Source organism: Arabidopsis lyrata (assembly GCF_000004255.2).
Source record: "Arabidopsis lyrata subsp. lyrata unplaced genomic scaffold ARALYscaffold_4, whole genome shotgun sequence".
Lineage (NCBI taxonomy): Eukaryota > Viridiplantae > Streptophyta > Magnoliopsida > Brassicales > Brassicaceae > Arabidopsis > Arabidopsis lyrata.
This window is the reverse complement of record NW_003302552.1, coordinates 14,632,020-14,647,913: the sequence shown is the minus strand read 5'-3', so window position 1 is coordinate 14,647,913 and position 15,894 is coordinate 14,632,020. Positions and strand designations below refer to the sequence as shown.

The following is a 15,894-nucleotide window of genomic DNA, read 5'->3' as shown; positions in this document are numbered from 1 at the left end:
ATATGATGTGATGATTAATCCGAAGAGAAATTTTGTTTAGATTTAAAGATAAAATTGGAAATTTCGATTCCATTAATGTTTCAATTGAAGCCCTTGGGTTTAGTAATCCCTCTTAGGGTTTAGTTTTCTTTATTCAAAACGAAACTAATTGAATCCATTGTGGTTTTCGGAGATGGCGTTAGCGGCGGAGAAATTTTGTGTTTTAGGTCGGAGATGGAGTTGGTGGCGGATGGGAGATGGTGTTTGGCGGTGGAGTTGTGATGAAGCGGAAGCTTGTAGGGATAGAACTAGATCCGTTGATTCTGAGAATACCCGGAAACTAGGGTTTGAGAGTCCTCCTCTCAGGGCTTTCGCAAAAGCTCTTAGGGTTTGTGAATACTCTTCACTGTGGTTTATCAAAACCTCTTTAAATTTTTCGATTAATCAATTCATCAATAACTGAATACAATAGGAGGCCTAAGAAGACTAATTATAATAAAAGCATAAAACCCTAAAATCTATAGAATATTCAAGAATAATTATAATCAATAAATTAAAAGATAATAGAAAGAGATATTTGGAATATTTGGAATATTTCCAAATATCTCTTACTGTTATCTTTTGGTTTGTTGAATATAATTATTCTAGAATATTCTATAGATTTTAGGGTTTTATGCTTTTATTATAATTAGTTTTGGGAAATATTCTTTTGCCCAAAAAAAAAAAAAAAAAGTCTAGGGAAATATTCCAAATATCTCGCTGCATCAGGTCTCGCCTGCCAAAAAAAGATTCGTCCTCGAATCTTGTTCGTACGCTGAATCAGCTCTCTCCGGCCAAGAAATATTCGCCCTCGAATCTTCAATAGGGTTTTCAGCATAGGAGATCTTCGAAGATTCAGCTTTATCTCCATCTTTTGATTCTGCCTGATTTTTACACGAACTGGAACTGAACCGAAATTTGCACGAATCTTATTTGACCCATAATTTGCACGCATCAGATTTGATCCGAAAAATGCACAGATCATATCTTCCATGATTTCTGCAGAAAATCCGAATTTTGCATAAGTCTGATTTTGCACGAAGTTTGCACGAGTCAGATTTTGCACGACTCAGATTTCGCACGAGTTAGATTCTCGAACGCATCTTCTGGAAAAACGAAATCAATAACTATAACATCATCTTCATAGATGTCATAGATGGGATCACCATAGATCTCTCTGTAGATCTCATGGTTTTCTTCTTCTTCAGAAAACAGACTTTCGCCAGTGATAGGGTAGATGTTTTCGGTCAACATGACATCCAGAATCGAGCCTTGACTTAGAAATCAAAGCATTGTCTCTGATACCAAAGGATGAAGCGGAAGCTTCTATGGATAGAACTAGATCCGTTGATTCTGAGAATACCCGGAAACTAGGGTTTGAGAGTCCTCCTCTCAGAGCTTTCGCAAAAGCTCTTAGGGTTGTGAATACTCTTCACAGTGGTTTATCAAAACCTCTTTAAATCTTTCGATTAATCAATTCATCAATAACTGAATACAATAGGAGGCATAAGAAGACTAATTATAATAAAAGCATAAAACCCTAAAATCTATTGAATATTCTAGAATAATTATAATCAATAAATTAAAAGATAATAGAAATAGATATATTCCAAATATCTCGCTGCATCAAGTTGGTGAGAAGGGAGAATTATGGCTAGGAAAAAGAGGGTTGAGGTTGGGAGAGGAATCGAAAGTTGGTCATGAGAGGAAGAGTGGTTTGTCGTCAGAAAAGAATGAAGGAGAAGACATAGAGACATGGGCAAAATTGTTTTTTACACTGATCCAAAAATGCCCAAATTTGAAAGTCTGATAGATGTTCCATTTTTCAAAGTTTTGGGCCAAATAATACCCAAATCAGCAATATTCCCTTTTTTCTCCAGATTTTGGGCTTTTCTAGTGGACCCTCTCTATAGGGCTTTCTAATATTTTGGTAGCAGAAAGGTAATTGATCCAGCAATTAGTGTGTATGAGTATAGGTTTTTTCTTTTTCTTACCATCTTATTAGATTTAAATGATCTCCCTTCTATATTAGTTGAGAATATTTTTTTTTTTTGTCAAGTTGAGAGCTAAAGTTTACGAGTTTGTTTTGTTGTTTATTCACTGAAACTGAAATTGTATACTAAGGAGGGCTTATTGGTTCATGGATTTATAAAGAATTAGAAATCCAAACAAAAATCATTTGTTATTCGATCATTGATTTTAAAATCTTAATTAAAATCATGTGTTATTGGTTCTATGAATTATAAATACTAGTTGAAATCCTTTGTTATTCGTTTAATCATTTGTTTTTGGATTTGAGAATCCAAATTATGTTTTAAATGGATTTGAATGGAATTGAAAGAGAAAAATAGAAGGATTCAAATCCATGGGTAAACACATGTTATTTCAAAATCCATATATCTTGATTTCATAATTAATAGAAATTTTCAAATTCTATATGGATTTACAAATTAATAAACCAATTACACCCCCTAAATATATTGTAAAACATTTGCTGCATATTAATAATTAAGTATATGTCATTTCATCATATGGTATAATTATGTTTTTGTTGATGTATCTATTAAACATGATGTTGACATACGTTCCCATATTGTAGTTGGTTTAGCTCAATTGAAGCATCGGGTTACGGAGAGCTTCTGGCTGAGCTAGAGGGTTCAATACAAAAGAAGACTTGGAAAAAGAGAGTTTGACGTGTTTTAGATTTTACGCATGAATTATTTTAGTTGTGATGTGTAGCATATGATATAGTTCGCTTAGCTGAAAACAATTTTTATACCATTTTTTTTTGGGTAAAATATACCATTTTATTTCACTAATAAATGTACATGAAGTGTTGTTATATAGTATATATTAGGGCGAAACCCGCGCTACGCGGCGGGTATTTTTTTAATGTAATTTTTTTAATTGATATGTACCTTATGCATCAAATATTAACTGAATTTTCATATCAATATGATTTTATTACTTTGTTTCATAAAACTATTGTATAATCCTAAGATTAATCCTCAACAATAATGATTGAAACGAAAGTGGTATTTCTAATCTTCTATGTCTATGAATACAATTGTTTTAGGGCTTGATTGGTTCTCCCGCTAGCACCCTTCTAGCGGTTGCTAGCGGTCGGTTGCGGTTGTTAGCGGTTGGTACCAATCATAGAAACCGCTCCATACCGCTTCAAACCGCTCGAAATCGCTGAATTTCAAAAGCTCCTTCCCGCAAGCGTTTGCGGTTGCGGGCGGTAGCGGTTGGATTAAAAAAAAAAAAAAAAAAAAAAAAAAAAAAAATCAAACGTTTACTTATAATTATTATAAAATATATTAATCTTATATATATCTTTCATCTTTGTATCACGTTCTCATCAGAAACCCTAATCAATATTCTAAAACCTTATTTTCTCAATGTCTTCCACCCAAACTGATGAAAATCAATTTGAATATTTTTTTCTTTCATTATATATTGCTTTTCTTTTTGATTGAATATATGTTTCGATTTGTTTTCTCGAATAGAAAATTACTTGCTTTTTGATTGAATTCAACGTTATTTACAGTTTGTCCCATTACTTGATACAATTTTTGGTGTTAACGACCCAGCATAAAGTACTATCTTATTATAAAATTTTTTTATTTTTGAATAATTATTTAGTACTTTATTTATGGTTTTAATTATTAAGCATGTTCAATTTTTCTAATATTATCATAATAATATATTGGTGTTTTTATTTTATTTTTTTGTAATATTTTTTATTTTTTTAGTCTTTTTTTTATTTAACTGCTATCGCACCCGCTGGTTTACCAGTCATAAAACTTCCGCAAACGCATCCATTTTCAAACGCTAAACCAGCGTTCAAAACGCTTGGTAACGCTTGAAACCGCAACCGCCCGCTTCCGCAAACTCCCGTAACCGCAACCGCAACCGCTGCGTTTAAACCAGTCAGACCCTTAGTAGCATTTTATATAAGTAATTGGTGGATTTAGGTTGATGAACTAATCCCAAGTCCAAATTTATAATATCAAGTCAAAGTAAAAGGCATGACTCAGTAATAATCCAAAGCACCTTTTCCTCAAACCCACAATCCGTAAAACGGTTAGCACGGTACTAGCTTGGATTTAATTTAATTTAAGTCTCTTGGTTAGTTGGTTTAGACGGTCGGTTCTATAATTAAGAAAAGCAAAGTGTTGGGAAACCGAATTTTCTTTCATGGTCTACTATTACCAAACTGCTGCACGAATGATCGTTTCGCCGGACATCTACTCAAACGTCTTCCCGATCAATAACTCTTTTTATTATCTCTTTCTCTGCTCGGAGTTCGTCTTCTCCGTTCTCTAGGCGAACCATTCACTTTCTCGACTCCACGGTGATGATTTCGGTGAGTCTGCATCTCCGCCTCTTCATCCTCTCTGCATCTCCGCTCTCTCGTTCTGGTCGAAATCAAAGATTTGTTTTATCTGATTTCGATTTCTCAGCCACTGGAGAATCTTTATCTGATTCATTCTCATTTCCTAGATTTTGGTATGATTTGTTTGTGAAGCAATTCTTAGTGCAATAGCTTGATCCAGAGTATTAGATATGATGCGATTTGGTTAAACATTGCTATGGTATGTTACCATTGAAGTTCTTTGGAGGAGAATAATCGTACAAATGTTTTTCTAAAATCTGATACTCATATCCGTATGAAGTTGGGGGACCGATTGCTAATAAACTCAAATAAGTTTCACTTTGGAAATTTTTTTTATAAGTGGTCTATATATGTATTAGTATTACTACAATGCAAACAAATGAACAGTCGAAAGAAAATAACCAAAACTCATTATAACTATTCCCAAAAAAGAGCTCTAAAAATCTAAATTCAACCATGCAGCAACTTACAACTACTCACTTCCAAGGAAGAAGATTTTATTACTTAATATTGGCATCGTAAGGTCCAACCATCCACTCATATTAATAGGCCCTATCCATAAAAAAAAATCTAATTCCCACCAAACAAAGCGATATAGATCAATCGATCCCTGAATCAAGCAACATGTCAGAAGTTACACTAAAAAATGTAAGGCACACAGAGTTGTCTTTAGATAAAACAAACCCAAATCCTCTCCTGAAGCCACGCTTCCAAACTTAACATCATTTCCATAGTAACGATATCAAAACAAGCTAAAGAAGCCAAATTTAAGCATAAAAAGTAGTAATTTCAATGAATAACTCAATTTCTTCAATATAATTTACTCATACAATCACACAAGCTTCGAATTACAGTCCGTTACTTGACACTAAAATTCTTGTTTCTTCTCAAATTAAAAGACAACCAAAATCATAAAACAAAATCGAATGTTAGATATAAGACCTTGCGCCACGAGATTTCAAGAGTTTGTAATAACCAGCATGATGACCTAAATCCTCGACAGTAGCTAGTAAACTACAAATTGCCAACAAAGGACAAGGTCCATTTTGGCTTTGGAGAATGATAGGTGTTGTTCGTCCAAGGAACTGAATTAGTTTGTTCTTATATAAATCTCCTCCATAGTAGTTTTCTTTGACAAAGCCACAACATAGAAATTTTGGGTGATGAGTTTTTCCTGTGGAAGCTCGATTTCTGCAATGGAAACAAAATTAGAAGATAAATCAGGAGCACACGAAGAACTGAGAACCAAAATTAGAAGTCTGAAGTTATCGGAATCAAAGCTTCGTCGTCTTCATCGAATAAAAAAAAGGTTCGGACCAACAAAATGTTTTTGCTATTTTATCAAAATCAGCAGATCCTTGCTCATATCAAGTGATATATATATATATATATAGTGCCACTGAAGCGAAACATAGAATTCGAAGGAGGTGGAATTTCTCACCAGGATTTATTGTCTAGGTAAACACTATGTGTTTGGGAATGGACGAGGATCAAGCAATCCGGAAGAGGAGCCGAGACCTCGAGGTGTGGTGAGAGAAATCGCAAATTGAGCTTCCAAAAAGCTATTGACGGCTACAGTCGAAATTTGATGATTTGTTCATTCATTAGAACGCAAAACCCAAAAGCCTATTTCAACAAAACAAAGACAAATCACGTTTGGGGTTTGTTGTTATAAACCAAATATTTTTTTTTTTTTCATCAAAAACATGATTATATTAAATTTAAAGAGTCAATACAAAGTTGGTTTTGGAGCTAAGATGGCTGAAAGTACAGAATTTGAATAAAAAACAGAGGATACAGATCCAAACTTTGCTAGAAAATGCGCTGACATGTTTCCATCCCTTTTGACAAAAGCAAACCGAATAGTGTGAAATTTCTTTTCCCAAAATTTGATGTCCTTAAGAAGATTTGTCAATGAACCGATCTTCTTTGAATCGTTGACTGTTTGGATAAGAGTTTCACAATCTCCTTCAAAGATAATGGACTTATGTCCACGAATCCCGGATTGGTGCATTGCTACTAATAAGGCTTTCGTTTCGGCTTCTAGTGGAGTAGTTGAATAACCAAGTTTTAGTGATCCCCAAGATTTTGGTGTTCCCTGATGATCTCTAATGATCCAGCCTGCTGTCTCTTGATGTGAATGAGTATCAAAACCTGCATCGAAATTACACTTTAAGAACGGAAGAGGCGGAGCCTGCCAGGGACGACTGGGAGAAGGGGTATGCGTATGATGAGTTGTCGTGATATCGCTTTTCCTTTGACCGGTAGTTGCAGAAATCCAATGCTTTGTTTCAGATTGTACTTTCAAGACTGTTTTGGAAGGACTTTCTCGCCCTTTGTTAAAGACAAAGTTGTTCCTAGCTTTCCAAATTCGCCAAAGGAACCAATACAACATGATTTTATGGCTGCCACAGGTTGATTGATTTGAAAAACTCATTAAACTTGATAAATTTCCTTCAAAATCATTGGTAAACCGAAGGTATTATTGAGGTAGATTCGATAGTCGCCGAACCATGGTTGCGAATGGACAGGTAAACAGTGCATGGTTGATACTTTCTTCTTCTCGTCGACAACGGGAACAAATTTTGGCTAGGTTCATACCTCTGGATGTCAATCTGGTCATGGTAGCTAAGGCTTGCGAGATGGCTCTCCATAAGAAGTGTTTAATTTTCGGCATAATAGGTAGCTTCCAAACTTTGTTTTTCAGGTCCGTTGAGCCCGGAGGGGTAGGGACACGATCATGAAGTTCCAAAGGATCGTGAGTGAGTAGCCAATAACCTGAACGTACGGTATAGTCGCCGGAGATGTTATAGTTCCAAAGAATACTGTCGCTTGTTTCTTCCTTTGAGAGGTGGGTATTATGAATAGAAGATTGATCTCGTGGATCCACATATGTGGCAATCTTAGTGGTATCCCACGAGCGTGACATACCAGTTTTAGAAATGAAGCATTCAAGCAAATTGTCCTTTTGAGATTCAACAACACGAATTGGTCGTGGTGGATGATCATCAATCACGTTGTCAATACCCAAACGGATAGTTTTGCCATCTCCAACCGTGTATCTAGTACCTTTTCTGAGTAAGTCTATTCCTGAAAGAAGAGAAGCCCACCCATAAGATTGATATTTGCGACTTTTTGCATCCAAGATCGAGCTATCCCGGAAGTAACGGGCTTTCATAATCTTGGCAAATAGAGAATGGGGATGTTGGATAATGCGCCAGGCTTGTTTTGCAAGTAATGCATCATTAAACTTTGCTAAGTCCCGGAAGCCCAGACCTCCTTCTTTTTTCGAGAATTGTAGTCGTTTCCAGGCAATCCATGGGATACCTTTTTGTTTTGAATTCTTTTCCCACCAGAAATTCATTAAAAGGGATTCGATTTCTGAAATGATCCCTTGTGGTAACTTGAAACAAGACATCGCGTATACAGGCATTGCGAGAGCTACAGATTTTATTAAGATTTCTTTTCCTGCCGGGGATAAGAATTTTGTATTCCAAGTGGCTGTTCTCTTTTTTACACGTTCAATGATATATTCAAACATTTCCTTTTTCTTTCGACCAAATTGTTCAGGTAAGCCCAGATATTTACCACCCCCACCATGATTATGAATACACAAAATATTTTTGAGCCGATGTTGAGTGTTTCCATAAATTCGTGAGCCAAAAGTTATCATAGATCTTTCCTTATTGATTTTTTGGCCCGAGTAGTATTCATAAACATCAAAAACATCTTTAAGAGCTTGGCAGTTCTTTGTGTTTGCTTGGCAAAAAAATAGAGAGTCATCCGCAAATTGTAAGTGCGTTATCGCCGGTACTCCATTTCCGATTCTTACACCTCGTAGATCCCCGTCTTGAGCTTTGCTTCGTATTAGGTGACTTAAAATATCACTACATAGAATAAATAGGTATGGAGACAAAGGATCGCCTTGTCTTATACCTCTAGAAGGTGTGATATTGCCGTGAGGAGAACCATTAATTAAGACAGAGTAGCGAACCGAGCGGACTGTTGCCATGATCCAATTGATCCATTTGTCGCAAAAACCAAAAAGCCGCATTGTTGTTTCCAGAAAATTCCATTCGACTCTATCGTAGGCTTTGCTTACATCCGTTTTCACCGCCATGTAAGTTTGGGAAACTCTTCTCCTAGTCTTCAACAAGTGCATGACTTCATGTGCAATCATTACATTGTCATTTATTAATCTCCCCGGAATAAAAGCAGCTTGTGCATCCGAGACGATTGAATCAAGATGCGTTTTAAGTCGTCGAACTAAACATTTGGAGATAATTTTGTATAGCACATTACACAAAGCAATGGGTCTATAGTCGGAGAGAGTTGTAGGGTTGTCTATTTTTGGTATCATACAAATATTTGTATGATTAATGTCTTTTTTCAGACGTGAGGTCGCAAAAAAAATTTTACTTCTCTAACAACATCTTTTCCAACGATATTCCAGCATTGTTTGTAGAAACGTGCCGTCAGTCCATCCGGACCGGGAGCTTTATGATGTAGCATCGTCTCCATAGCTTCAGGTCCAAGCAACAAGGCTCTATTGGTGTTTTAGTCTTTCCTTTTGTCTTTTTCCATTTTTTTTATTAAACTTCCTTTTAAGATAAACTTACGTGGCTTCTAAGCTTAGGGTTTAGTGTTTCTTAGGTCGGTTGTGACCACGCCTATATAAGGCTTTGCTTTCTCACTTTGGATATTCAGTTTTTGAAGTTATAAACGAGATTTATCTCTAAACCCTTGTCTTGATTTGATTAGTTTCATCAACACAGGAAGTCGGTCTCAAGAGATTCATACGAATCCCTTGATTGAGCGAAGTAGGTCTCAAGAGATTATCACAAATCTCTTGATTGAGCTGCATATCGGTTCTTACGCTGCGCCAGGTTGGTATCAGAGCTTTGCTACGCTCCTTGTTTCGATGGCTAGACCAAAGAAAGATGTGCCGCCTACGGAGGTTGAGATCACACGTCAAGCAATTGCAGATCTTCAAGTTCAAGTCCAGAATCTCACAACTGCGATTCAGACCATGAATTTGCAGCCCGTGGTGCGAGAAGTTCACCAAGATCGTGCCGAAGTTGTAGACAACGAAGCTGAATCTGATGTTGAAGATAATCCATTCGCTGGAAATCGTCAGCCTCGGAACCACCGTCGTGTTGCCGCTGACTCCGACACAGAAGATGATGAGAAAGAAGCTCGGTGGGAAAGAGGTTTCAAGCTTGAAATTCCAGAGTTTCGTGGAGGTAATGTGGCCGAAGAATTACTTGATTGGTTTGTGACAGTGGAAGAGATTCTTGAATTCAAACGTGTACCATTGAATCGTTGTGTTCCTCTAATTGCAATTCGTTTTCGAGATCGTGCTGCTGCTTGGTGGAGTCAAAGTAAGACGTCACGTTCTCGTCTTGGAAAATCAAAAATTGTGACATGGGAAAAATTAAAGCGTGAGATGCACAAAAATTTTCTTCCCTATAATTATGATCAATTGATGTTTCAGAGATTTCAGAATTTACGACAAGGCAATCGTACGGTGGAAGAGTATGCTAAAGAGTTCTTCATGATGATCAATCGAGTGAACACTCATGATTCTGAAGAACAATTGGTGGCTCGTTTTGTTGGTGGGTTACGCTTGCAAATTTAGCACACACTTAATCTATTTCGACCTCTAACAATCTCAGAAGCCCATCAACAAGCATTAACTGTTGAAGCTCAAACAAAAGGAAATTTTTTCTTCGTGGAGTGCCTCACGTCCTTCTCGACCAGCCCCTTTACCATCACTTTCAAGTCCAGCTATGGAATCTTCTGTAACAAAACAAGACACTGCAATAGTACCTTTCGATAATAACCGTGGAGTAAGGACTGGAACTCTTAGGTGTTTTTCATGTGGTGAAGTTGGACACCGCCAATCAGCTTGTCCTACACGGAATCGTCGAGGGCTTCTCCTGGATGAATCAGGTAATGATGTTGAAGTTATTTATGATGAAGAACCAGAGATCACAGAAGACTTGTCAGCAGATGTTGGTTCAATGCTAATGGTTCGACGTATTTGCTTAACTCCACGAGTCCAAGATGAACATCCTCAACGTCACAATCTTTTCCATTCCCGATGTACTATTGAGGGTAAAGTATGCAAGTTTATTATTGATTCAGGAAGTTGTGAGAATGTCGTGGCAGAAGATGTGATCACTAAACTTAATATCGTCGCGGAACCTCATCCGTCTCCTTACAAGCTAGCTTGGTTGCAACAAGGAACAGAAGTAGTTGTTACACGACGTGCGTTGGTGTCTTTTTCTGTTGGTGATTCTTACAAAGATCAACTCCATTGTGATGTGGTGCCCATGGACGCTTGTCATCTTTTGTTGGGACGTCCTTGGATTTATGATAGAAAAGTTCAACATGATGGGTTCTTAAACACCTACAGTTTTCGTTTCAACAATCGTCACTTCACGTTACAACCGTCTCTTCCGGTGAAACAGAAAGTCCCATCTAACCCTGTTTTAGTTTTGCAGCATGCTCCTTTTGAGGCTTCAATGCGTGAAGAAGGACTTGTCGTTGTTCTTCTTTCTACCACTGTTTCGTCTAACGTTCCATGTATCATTCCAGCTGGTTTTGAATCTTTGGTACATGAGTTCAGTGATGTTTTCCCAGAAGACCTACCACCAGGGCTGCCTCCTCTACGTGACATTCAACATCGTATTGATTTGGTACCTGATGCGGCTCTTCCTAATCGTAGTCATTATCGCATGAGTCCGAGTGAACACGAAGAGCTACGGAAACAAGTGGAGGACTTGGTTTCTAAAGGCTTTTTACGTGAGAGTTTAAGTCCTTGTGCAGTTCCTGCTCTCCTTATTCCAAAAAAAGATGGCTCTTGGCGGATGTGTGTCGATAGCCGCGCCATTAATAAGATAACAGTGCGGTATCGTTTTCAAATTCCTCGTCTTGATGACTTACTTGATCAAATTGGTTCAGCATCTGTGTTCTCTAAGTTGGATTTAAAGAGCGGGTATCACTAAATTCGTATTCGACCGGGCGATGAATGGAAGACGGCATTTAAAACTCGTGAAGGACTTTTTGAATGGCTTGTGATGCCTTTCGGGTTGTCGAATGCACCTAGTACCTTTATGCGCGTCATGAATCAAGCTCTCCGGCCATTTATAGGTAAATTCGTGGTGGTTTATTTTGATAACATATTGATCTTTAGTTTGTCTTTAGATGACCATATTCGTCATTTACGTGAGGTTCTCTTGGTGCTTCGCCGCGATAAGTTATTTGCTACATTGAAGAAGTGTGAGTTTGGGTCACGTCAAGTGCATTTTTTGGGTTATATTGTTTCCGCGGACGGCTTGGCGGTGGATCCTAGCAAAGTGACAGCCATACAATCTTGGCCAGAACCTACGACTTTGTCAGAAACTCGTAGTTTTCATGGCTTGGCTTCGTTCTATCGGCGTTTCGTTCAGCAATTTAGTAGTGTTATGGCTCCAATTACAAGTTGTATTCGCGATGGCACCTTCGTTTGGACGGCGGAAGCTTCAAGGGCGTTTTCTATGATCAAACATAAACTCAGTTCCGCTCCTATACTAGCACTCCCTGATTTCATTATAGTGTTTGAGCTCCATTGCGATGCTTCAAAATCTGGAATTGGCGCTGTGTTAAGTCAACGTACTCGTCCTATAGCATTTTTTAGTGAAAAGTTGGCTGGTTCGCGTTTGCGCTATAGCACCTATGACATCGAATTCTACGCTGTTGTTCAAGCTATCAAGCATTGGAGACATTATCTTTTTCAAAAAGAATTTGTTCTTTATACGGATCATGATGCATTGAAGCATCTTAACAGCCAAGATAAAGTTTCTTCTCGTCATGCTTCATGGGTGGCTTATTTGCAACAATTCACGTTTGTGATTAAGCACACGTCGGGAATATCTAATCGGGTGGCGGATGCTCTTAGTCGCAGACACGCTATGCTGGCTGTTTTAAACGTTTCTGTACCCGGGTTTAGTACATTTGCTGATCTCTATAATTCTGATCCATTCTTTGAGCGTATTTTGGTGGAGGTTCAAGAGGGTAGATCTTCTGCTTATTCTTTACACGATGGGTTTCTTTCTCGTGAGTCACGGTTATGTATTCCGGATTGCAGTCTTCGCTTACAACTTATTTCGGAGATACATAATGAGGGGCACGTGGGACGTGATCGTACGCTTCATCTCGTCTCTTCTTCGTATTTTTGGCCGTCTCTCCGTCGTGATGTCGAACGTTTTGTTGAACGTTGTGTGGTTTGTCAGAAATCAAAAGGCCAAGCTACGAACGCCGGTCTTTATCTTCCTTTACCCGTGCCGACACAACCATGGACTGATATAAGTATGGACTTTGTCATGGGTCTTCCGCGTACACAACGAGGTTTTGATTCTATTTTTGTGGTGGTTGATCGTTTTTCAAAGATGGTCCACTTTATTCCTTGCAAGCGTACTACGGATGCTGTTCAAGTTGCCACACTTTTCTTCCGTGAGATTTATCGTTTACACGGACTGCCATCTTCTATTGTCTCTGATAGAGATTCTCGCTTTCTTAGCCATTTTTGGAGATCTTTGTGGAAAATGTTAAATACTAGCTTGGATATGAGTTCCGCATATCATCCACAATCTGATGGTCAGACTGAAGTCATTAACAGATCGCTAGGTAATTTACTTCGTTGTCTGGTTGGTGAATCTATTAAGTCTTGGGATTCGAAGTTACCACAGGCGGAATTTGCTCACAATCATGCTCGTAACAGAAGTTCTAGGTTTAGTCCTTTTCAAGTCATTTACGGTATGCTTCCGCGTGGTCCAAGTGATGTATCTACTCTTCCAGATCGCACTCGTCTTCACGGTGATGCTGCAGCTTTTGTGGATGCCATTCAAGAAATTCATGTCGAAACTAAGCAACATTTGGAAGACTAAAACATAAATTCGCTCTGATACCAACTGACGTAGCGGAAGCTTCTAGGGATAGATTACGAAAGTAATCTTGAGTATCAATGGATCTCAAGCAGGACAATCGTAGCTCGGAATTCTATTGTTATCGGAGATCAATGGATTCACGATAAACAAAGACTTCAAAGACTTCGTTTGAGAATACTCTTCTCAGTGCTTATCAAAAGCTCTTTAATTTTATTAATCAAAAACAACCATCGAATACAAGAAGCCTAAGAGGCTATTTATAATAAAAGCTCAAAACCCTGAAAACCTAGAATATTCTAGAACAATAATTATTAATTAATTAAAATATGATAATAACAGATATTTGGAAATATTCCAAATATCTCGCTGCATCACTTTATCATCTCCTATCAAAGAGATAGCATCATATATTTCATCCTCGGTGAAGTCCTTTGTTAAATCGGAGTTTACAATTGGAGTGACTGTTGGCTTGAAATCCGCGAAGTCAATCGGAGAGACTTGGTTTCCATTCGTTGTATAGATATTTGTGAAAAAGTCTTGAGCATGGTTACCAATTTCCTTATCTCCTCTAAATATCGTACCTTCACTATTACTGATCGAAGTGATTCTATTTTTTGAAAATCTTGTTTTCGTGCAAGCATGGAAGAAACTAGTATTGCGATCGCCTGCGTTCATCCATTGAGTCCGGCTTTTTTGATGCCAGTAAATCTCTTCATCACTGTATGCCTTCGAGAGCTCTTCTTGAAGCTGTGGAATGTGGAATCTCACGGATTGTATTTGGCTGTCCAAAGCTCTGTTCAATCTAGACTGAAGTGTCTTAATTCGTATATCCGCATTCAAATTTGATTGGTGCTTCAATCTTGCCATTGCTTGGCGACATGATCGTATGCGCTCTGCAATTGGTGTCTTGTAAGTGAAATCTGCATTAGACCAACCATTTTTAACGACGCCTTTGAAATGTGCAACGTCTAATAGCCTCTTATCAAAACTAAAAAGCTTGCTTCGTTGTGGCTCTGGATTATTAAACCGGACCAGAATTGATAAACCAAATATTTAAAAAGCCCAAAAAGTAAAAAAAACAATTAAGATGTGCATTTAAAAAGCCCAATAATAATATGAGAAAATGATGTGGAACGTAGGAGGATTTTTAGTGGACGAAAATTATGAATTGTATTAATGTTATAATTTGATTGGATAAATTTTTTAATGATGTGTCAGGCTGAGAACAGCTGAGGTGTCAGTCTTGGAGAGACTCTTAGCAGTTTTATTGTATTGATATATAGCCAAAATTTCCATTAACTAATGAATTGACACCTATGAGCAATTACGTCATTCTTCATTAGTTGCCCTATGTATTAAAATTGCATCATTCTTCATTGGTGGATTAGTTTTCACATTGCTGTCCAGCAATTACTAACTAATATTGTATACTGTATATATCTGTTAGTAAATTTGTAATAATCTGGTGATAGAATACTTATAACTTATAAGCTCATCGATATATATATTTATAATAGAGACTTTAAATTGCAAGAAAAATGATACGGGTTTCTATAGTTTCGAGACTAGTCTAAACTTCAAATAAAAAAATTTATCCAGATATTGCAAAAATAACAAAGACCAAAGTGTGGTATTCGTGAGAACATCTAGATTTGTAGTTTGGTACGATCGTAAGAAAAAAAAAAAAAAAAAGTTCAAGGATTTGTAATGTTATGACAAAAAAAAAAAGAAGTGTGGTTATAGGCTTATAGCTAATTGATACGTAATATCCACGCGCCATAAATGCCTTACAAATTTATCTTCAGCCTCTATCTATTAAACTCACGATCGGGACTTGTCGACTCAACAACTCCTTTTTAAGCTCTTTTATTTTTAGAATTTTTTTTCCTTCTTTTTGTCATTTTCTTTTACATTTTTTCTTCTTTTCGATCGTTGAATAATTCTTGGTGAATCAAAATTTTCCTTATCCCTTCTATACATTTATGAATATTCCTACTACTAAAATTTTTTGGGGGGAGGGGAGGGCAAAGAAAAAAAATAGCTTACAGCATTCGATAAGCTGTATTGCTCAAATTTAGATAGTAGAAATTTTTGTCTTATATAATGTGAATAAAACAAAAATGTTAGGCTGTTGGGTACGTAATATATTTAATGCAAAATAAAAGCAAAAGCTTATAGAGACAGAAAATAGCATTAAAACCATCATCATCTTGGATCACGAGATCTCTCATTGGTTCCTTTCACTTCTTCCCCTCTCTATCCGTATCTTCTTGATGCCTTGTTGTTTACATCTTTATTTTCACCAATTCGACTGTTTATTATTTTTAAAAATTCCCATATTTTAGGATTTCTCATTCTTTTTTCTTCAAACAGTGTTTTTCATTCTATTTGCACTATTCATTGACTGAGACTGGGAAAATTCTTTTCGGAATTTAGTATTTAGATTTTTAAAAATATATGACAACCCAATATCAAGATATAGTAATTAATTTCTTGCATTTTGTATGGTCCTTTTTTAAAAAACAATCTATATCGAAACTTTTTTAT

At 37.0% G+C, this 15,894-nt stretch overlaps 1 long non-coding RNA gene across 2 annotated transcripts; it reads right to left on the bottom strand.

Annotated features, from left to right (window-relative positions):
• Positions 1-5,137: 5,137 nt before the first annotated feature.
• On the bottom strand, positions 5,138-6,372 carry LOC110228897. Of its 2 annotated transcripts, XR_002332390.1 has the most exons (3): positions 6,226-6,372; positions 5,859-6,043; positions 5,138-5,608 (listed from the first exon to the last, which is right to left on the bottom strand). It is a non-coding gene; the product is annotated as an uncharacterized LOC110228897 (long non-coding RNA). The 2 variants fall into 2 exon arrangements; XR_002332389.1 differs by having other exon boundaries at positions 5,859-6,367.
• Between the last annotated feature and the right edge of the window lie 9,522 nt (positions 6,373-15,894).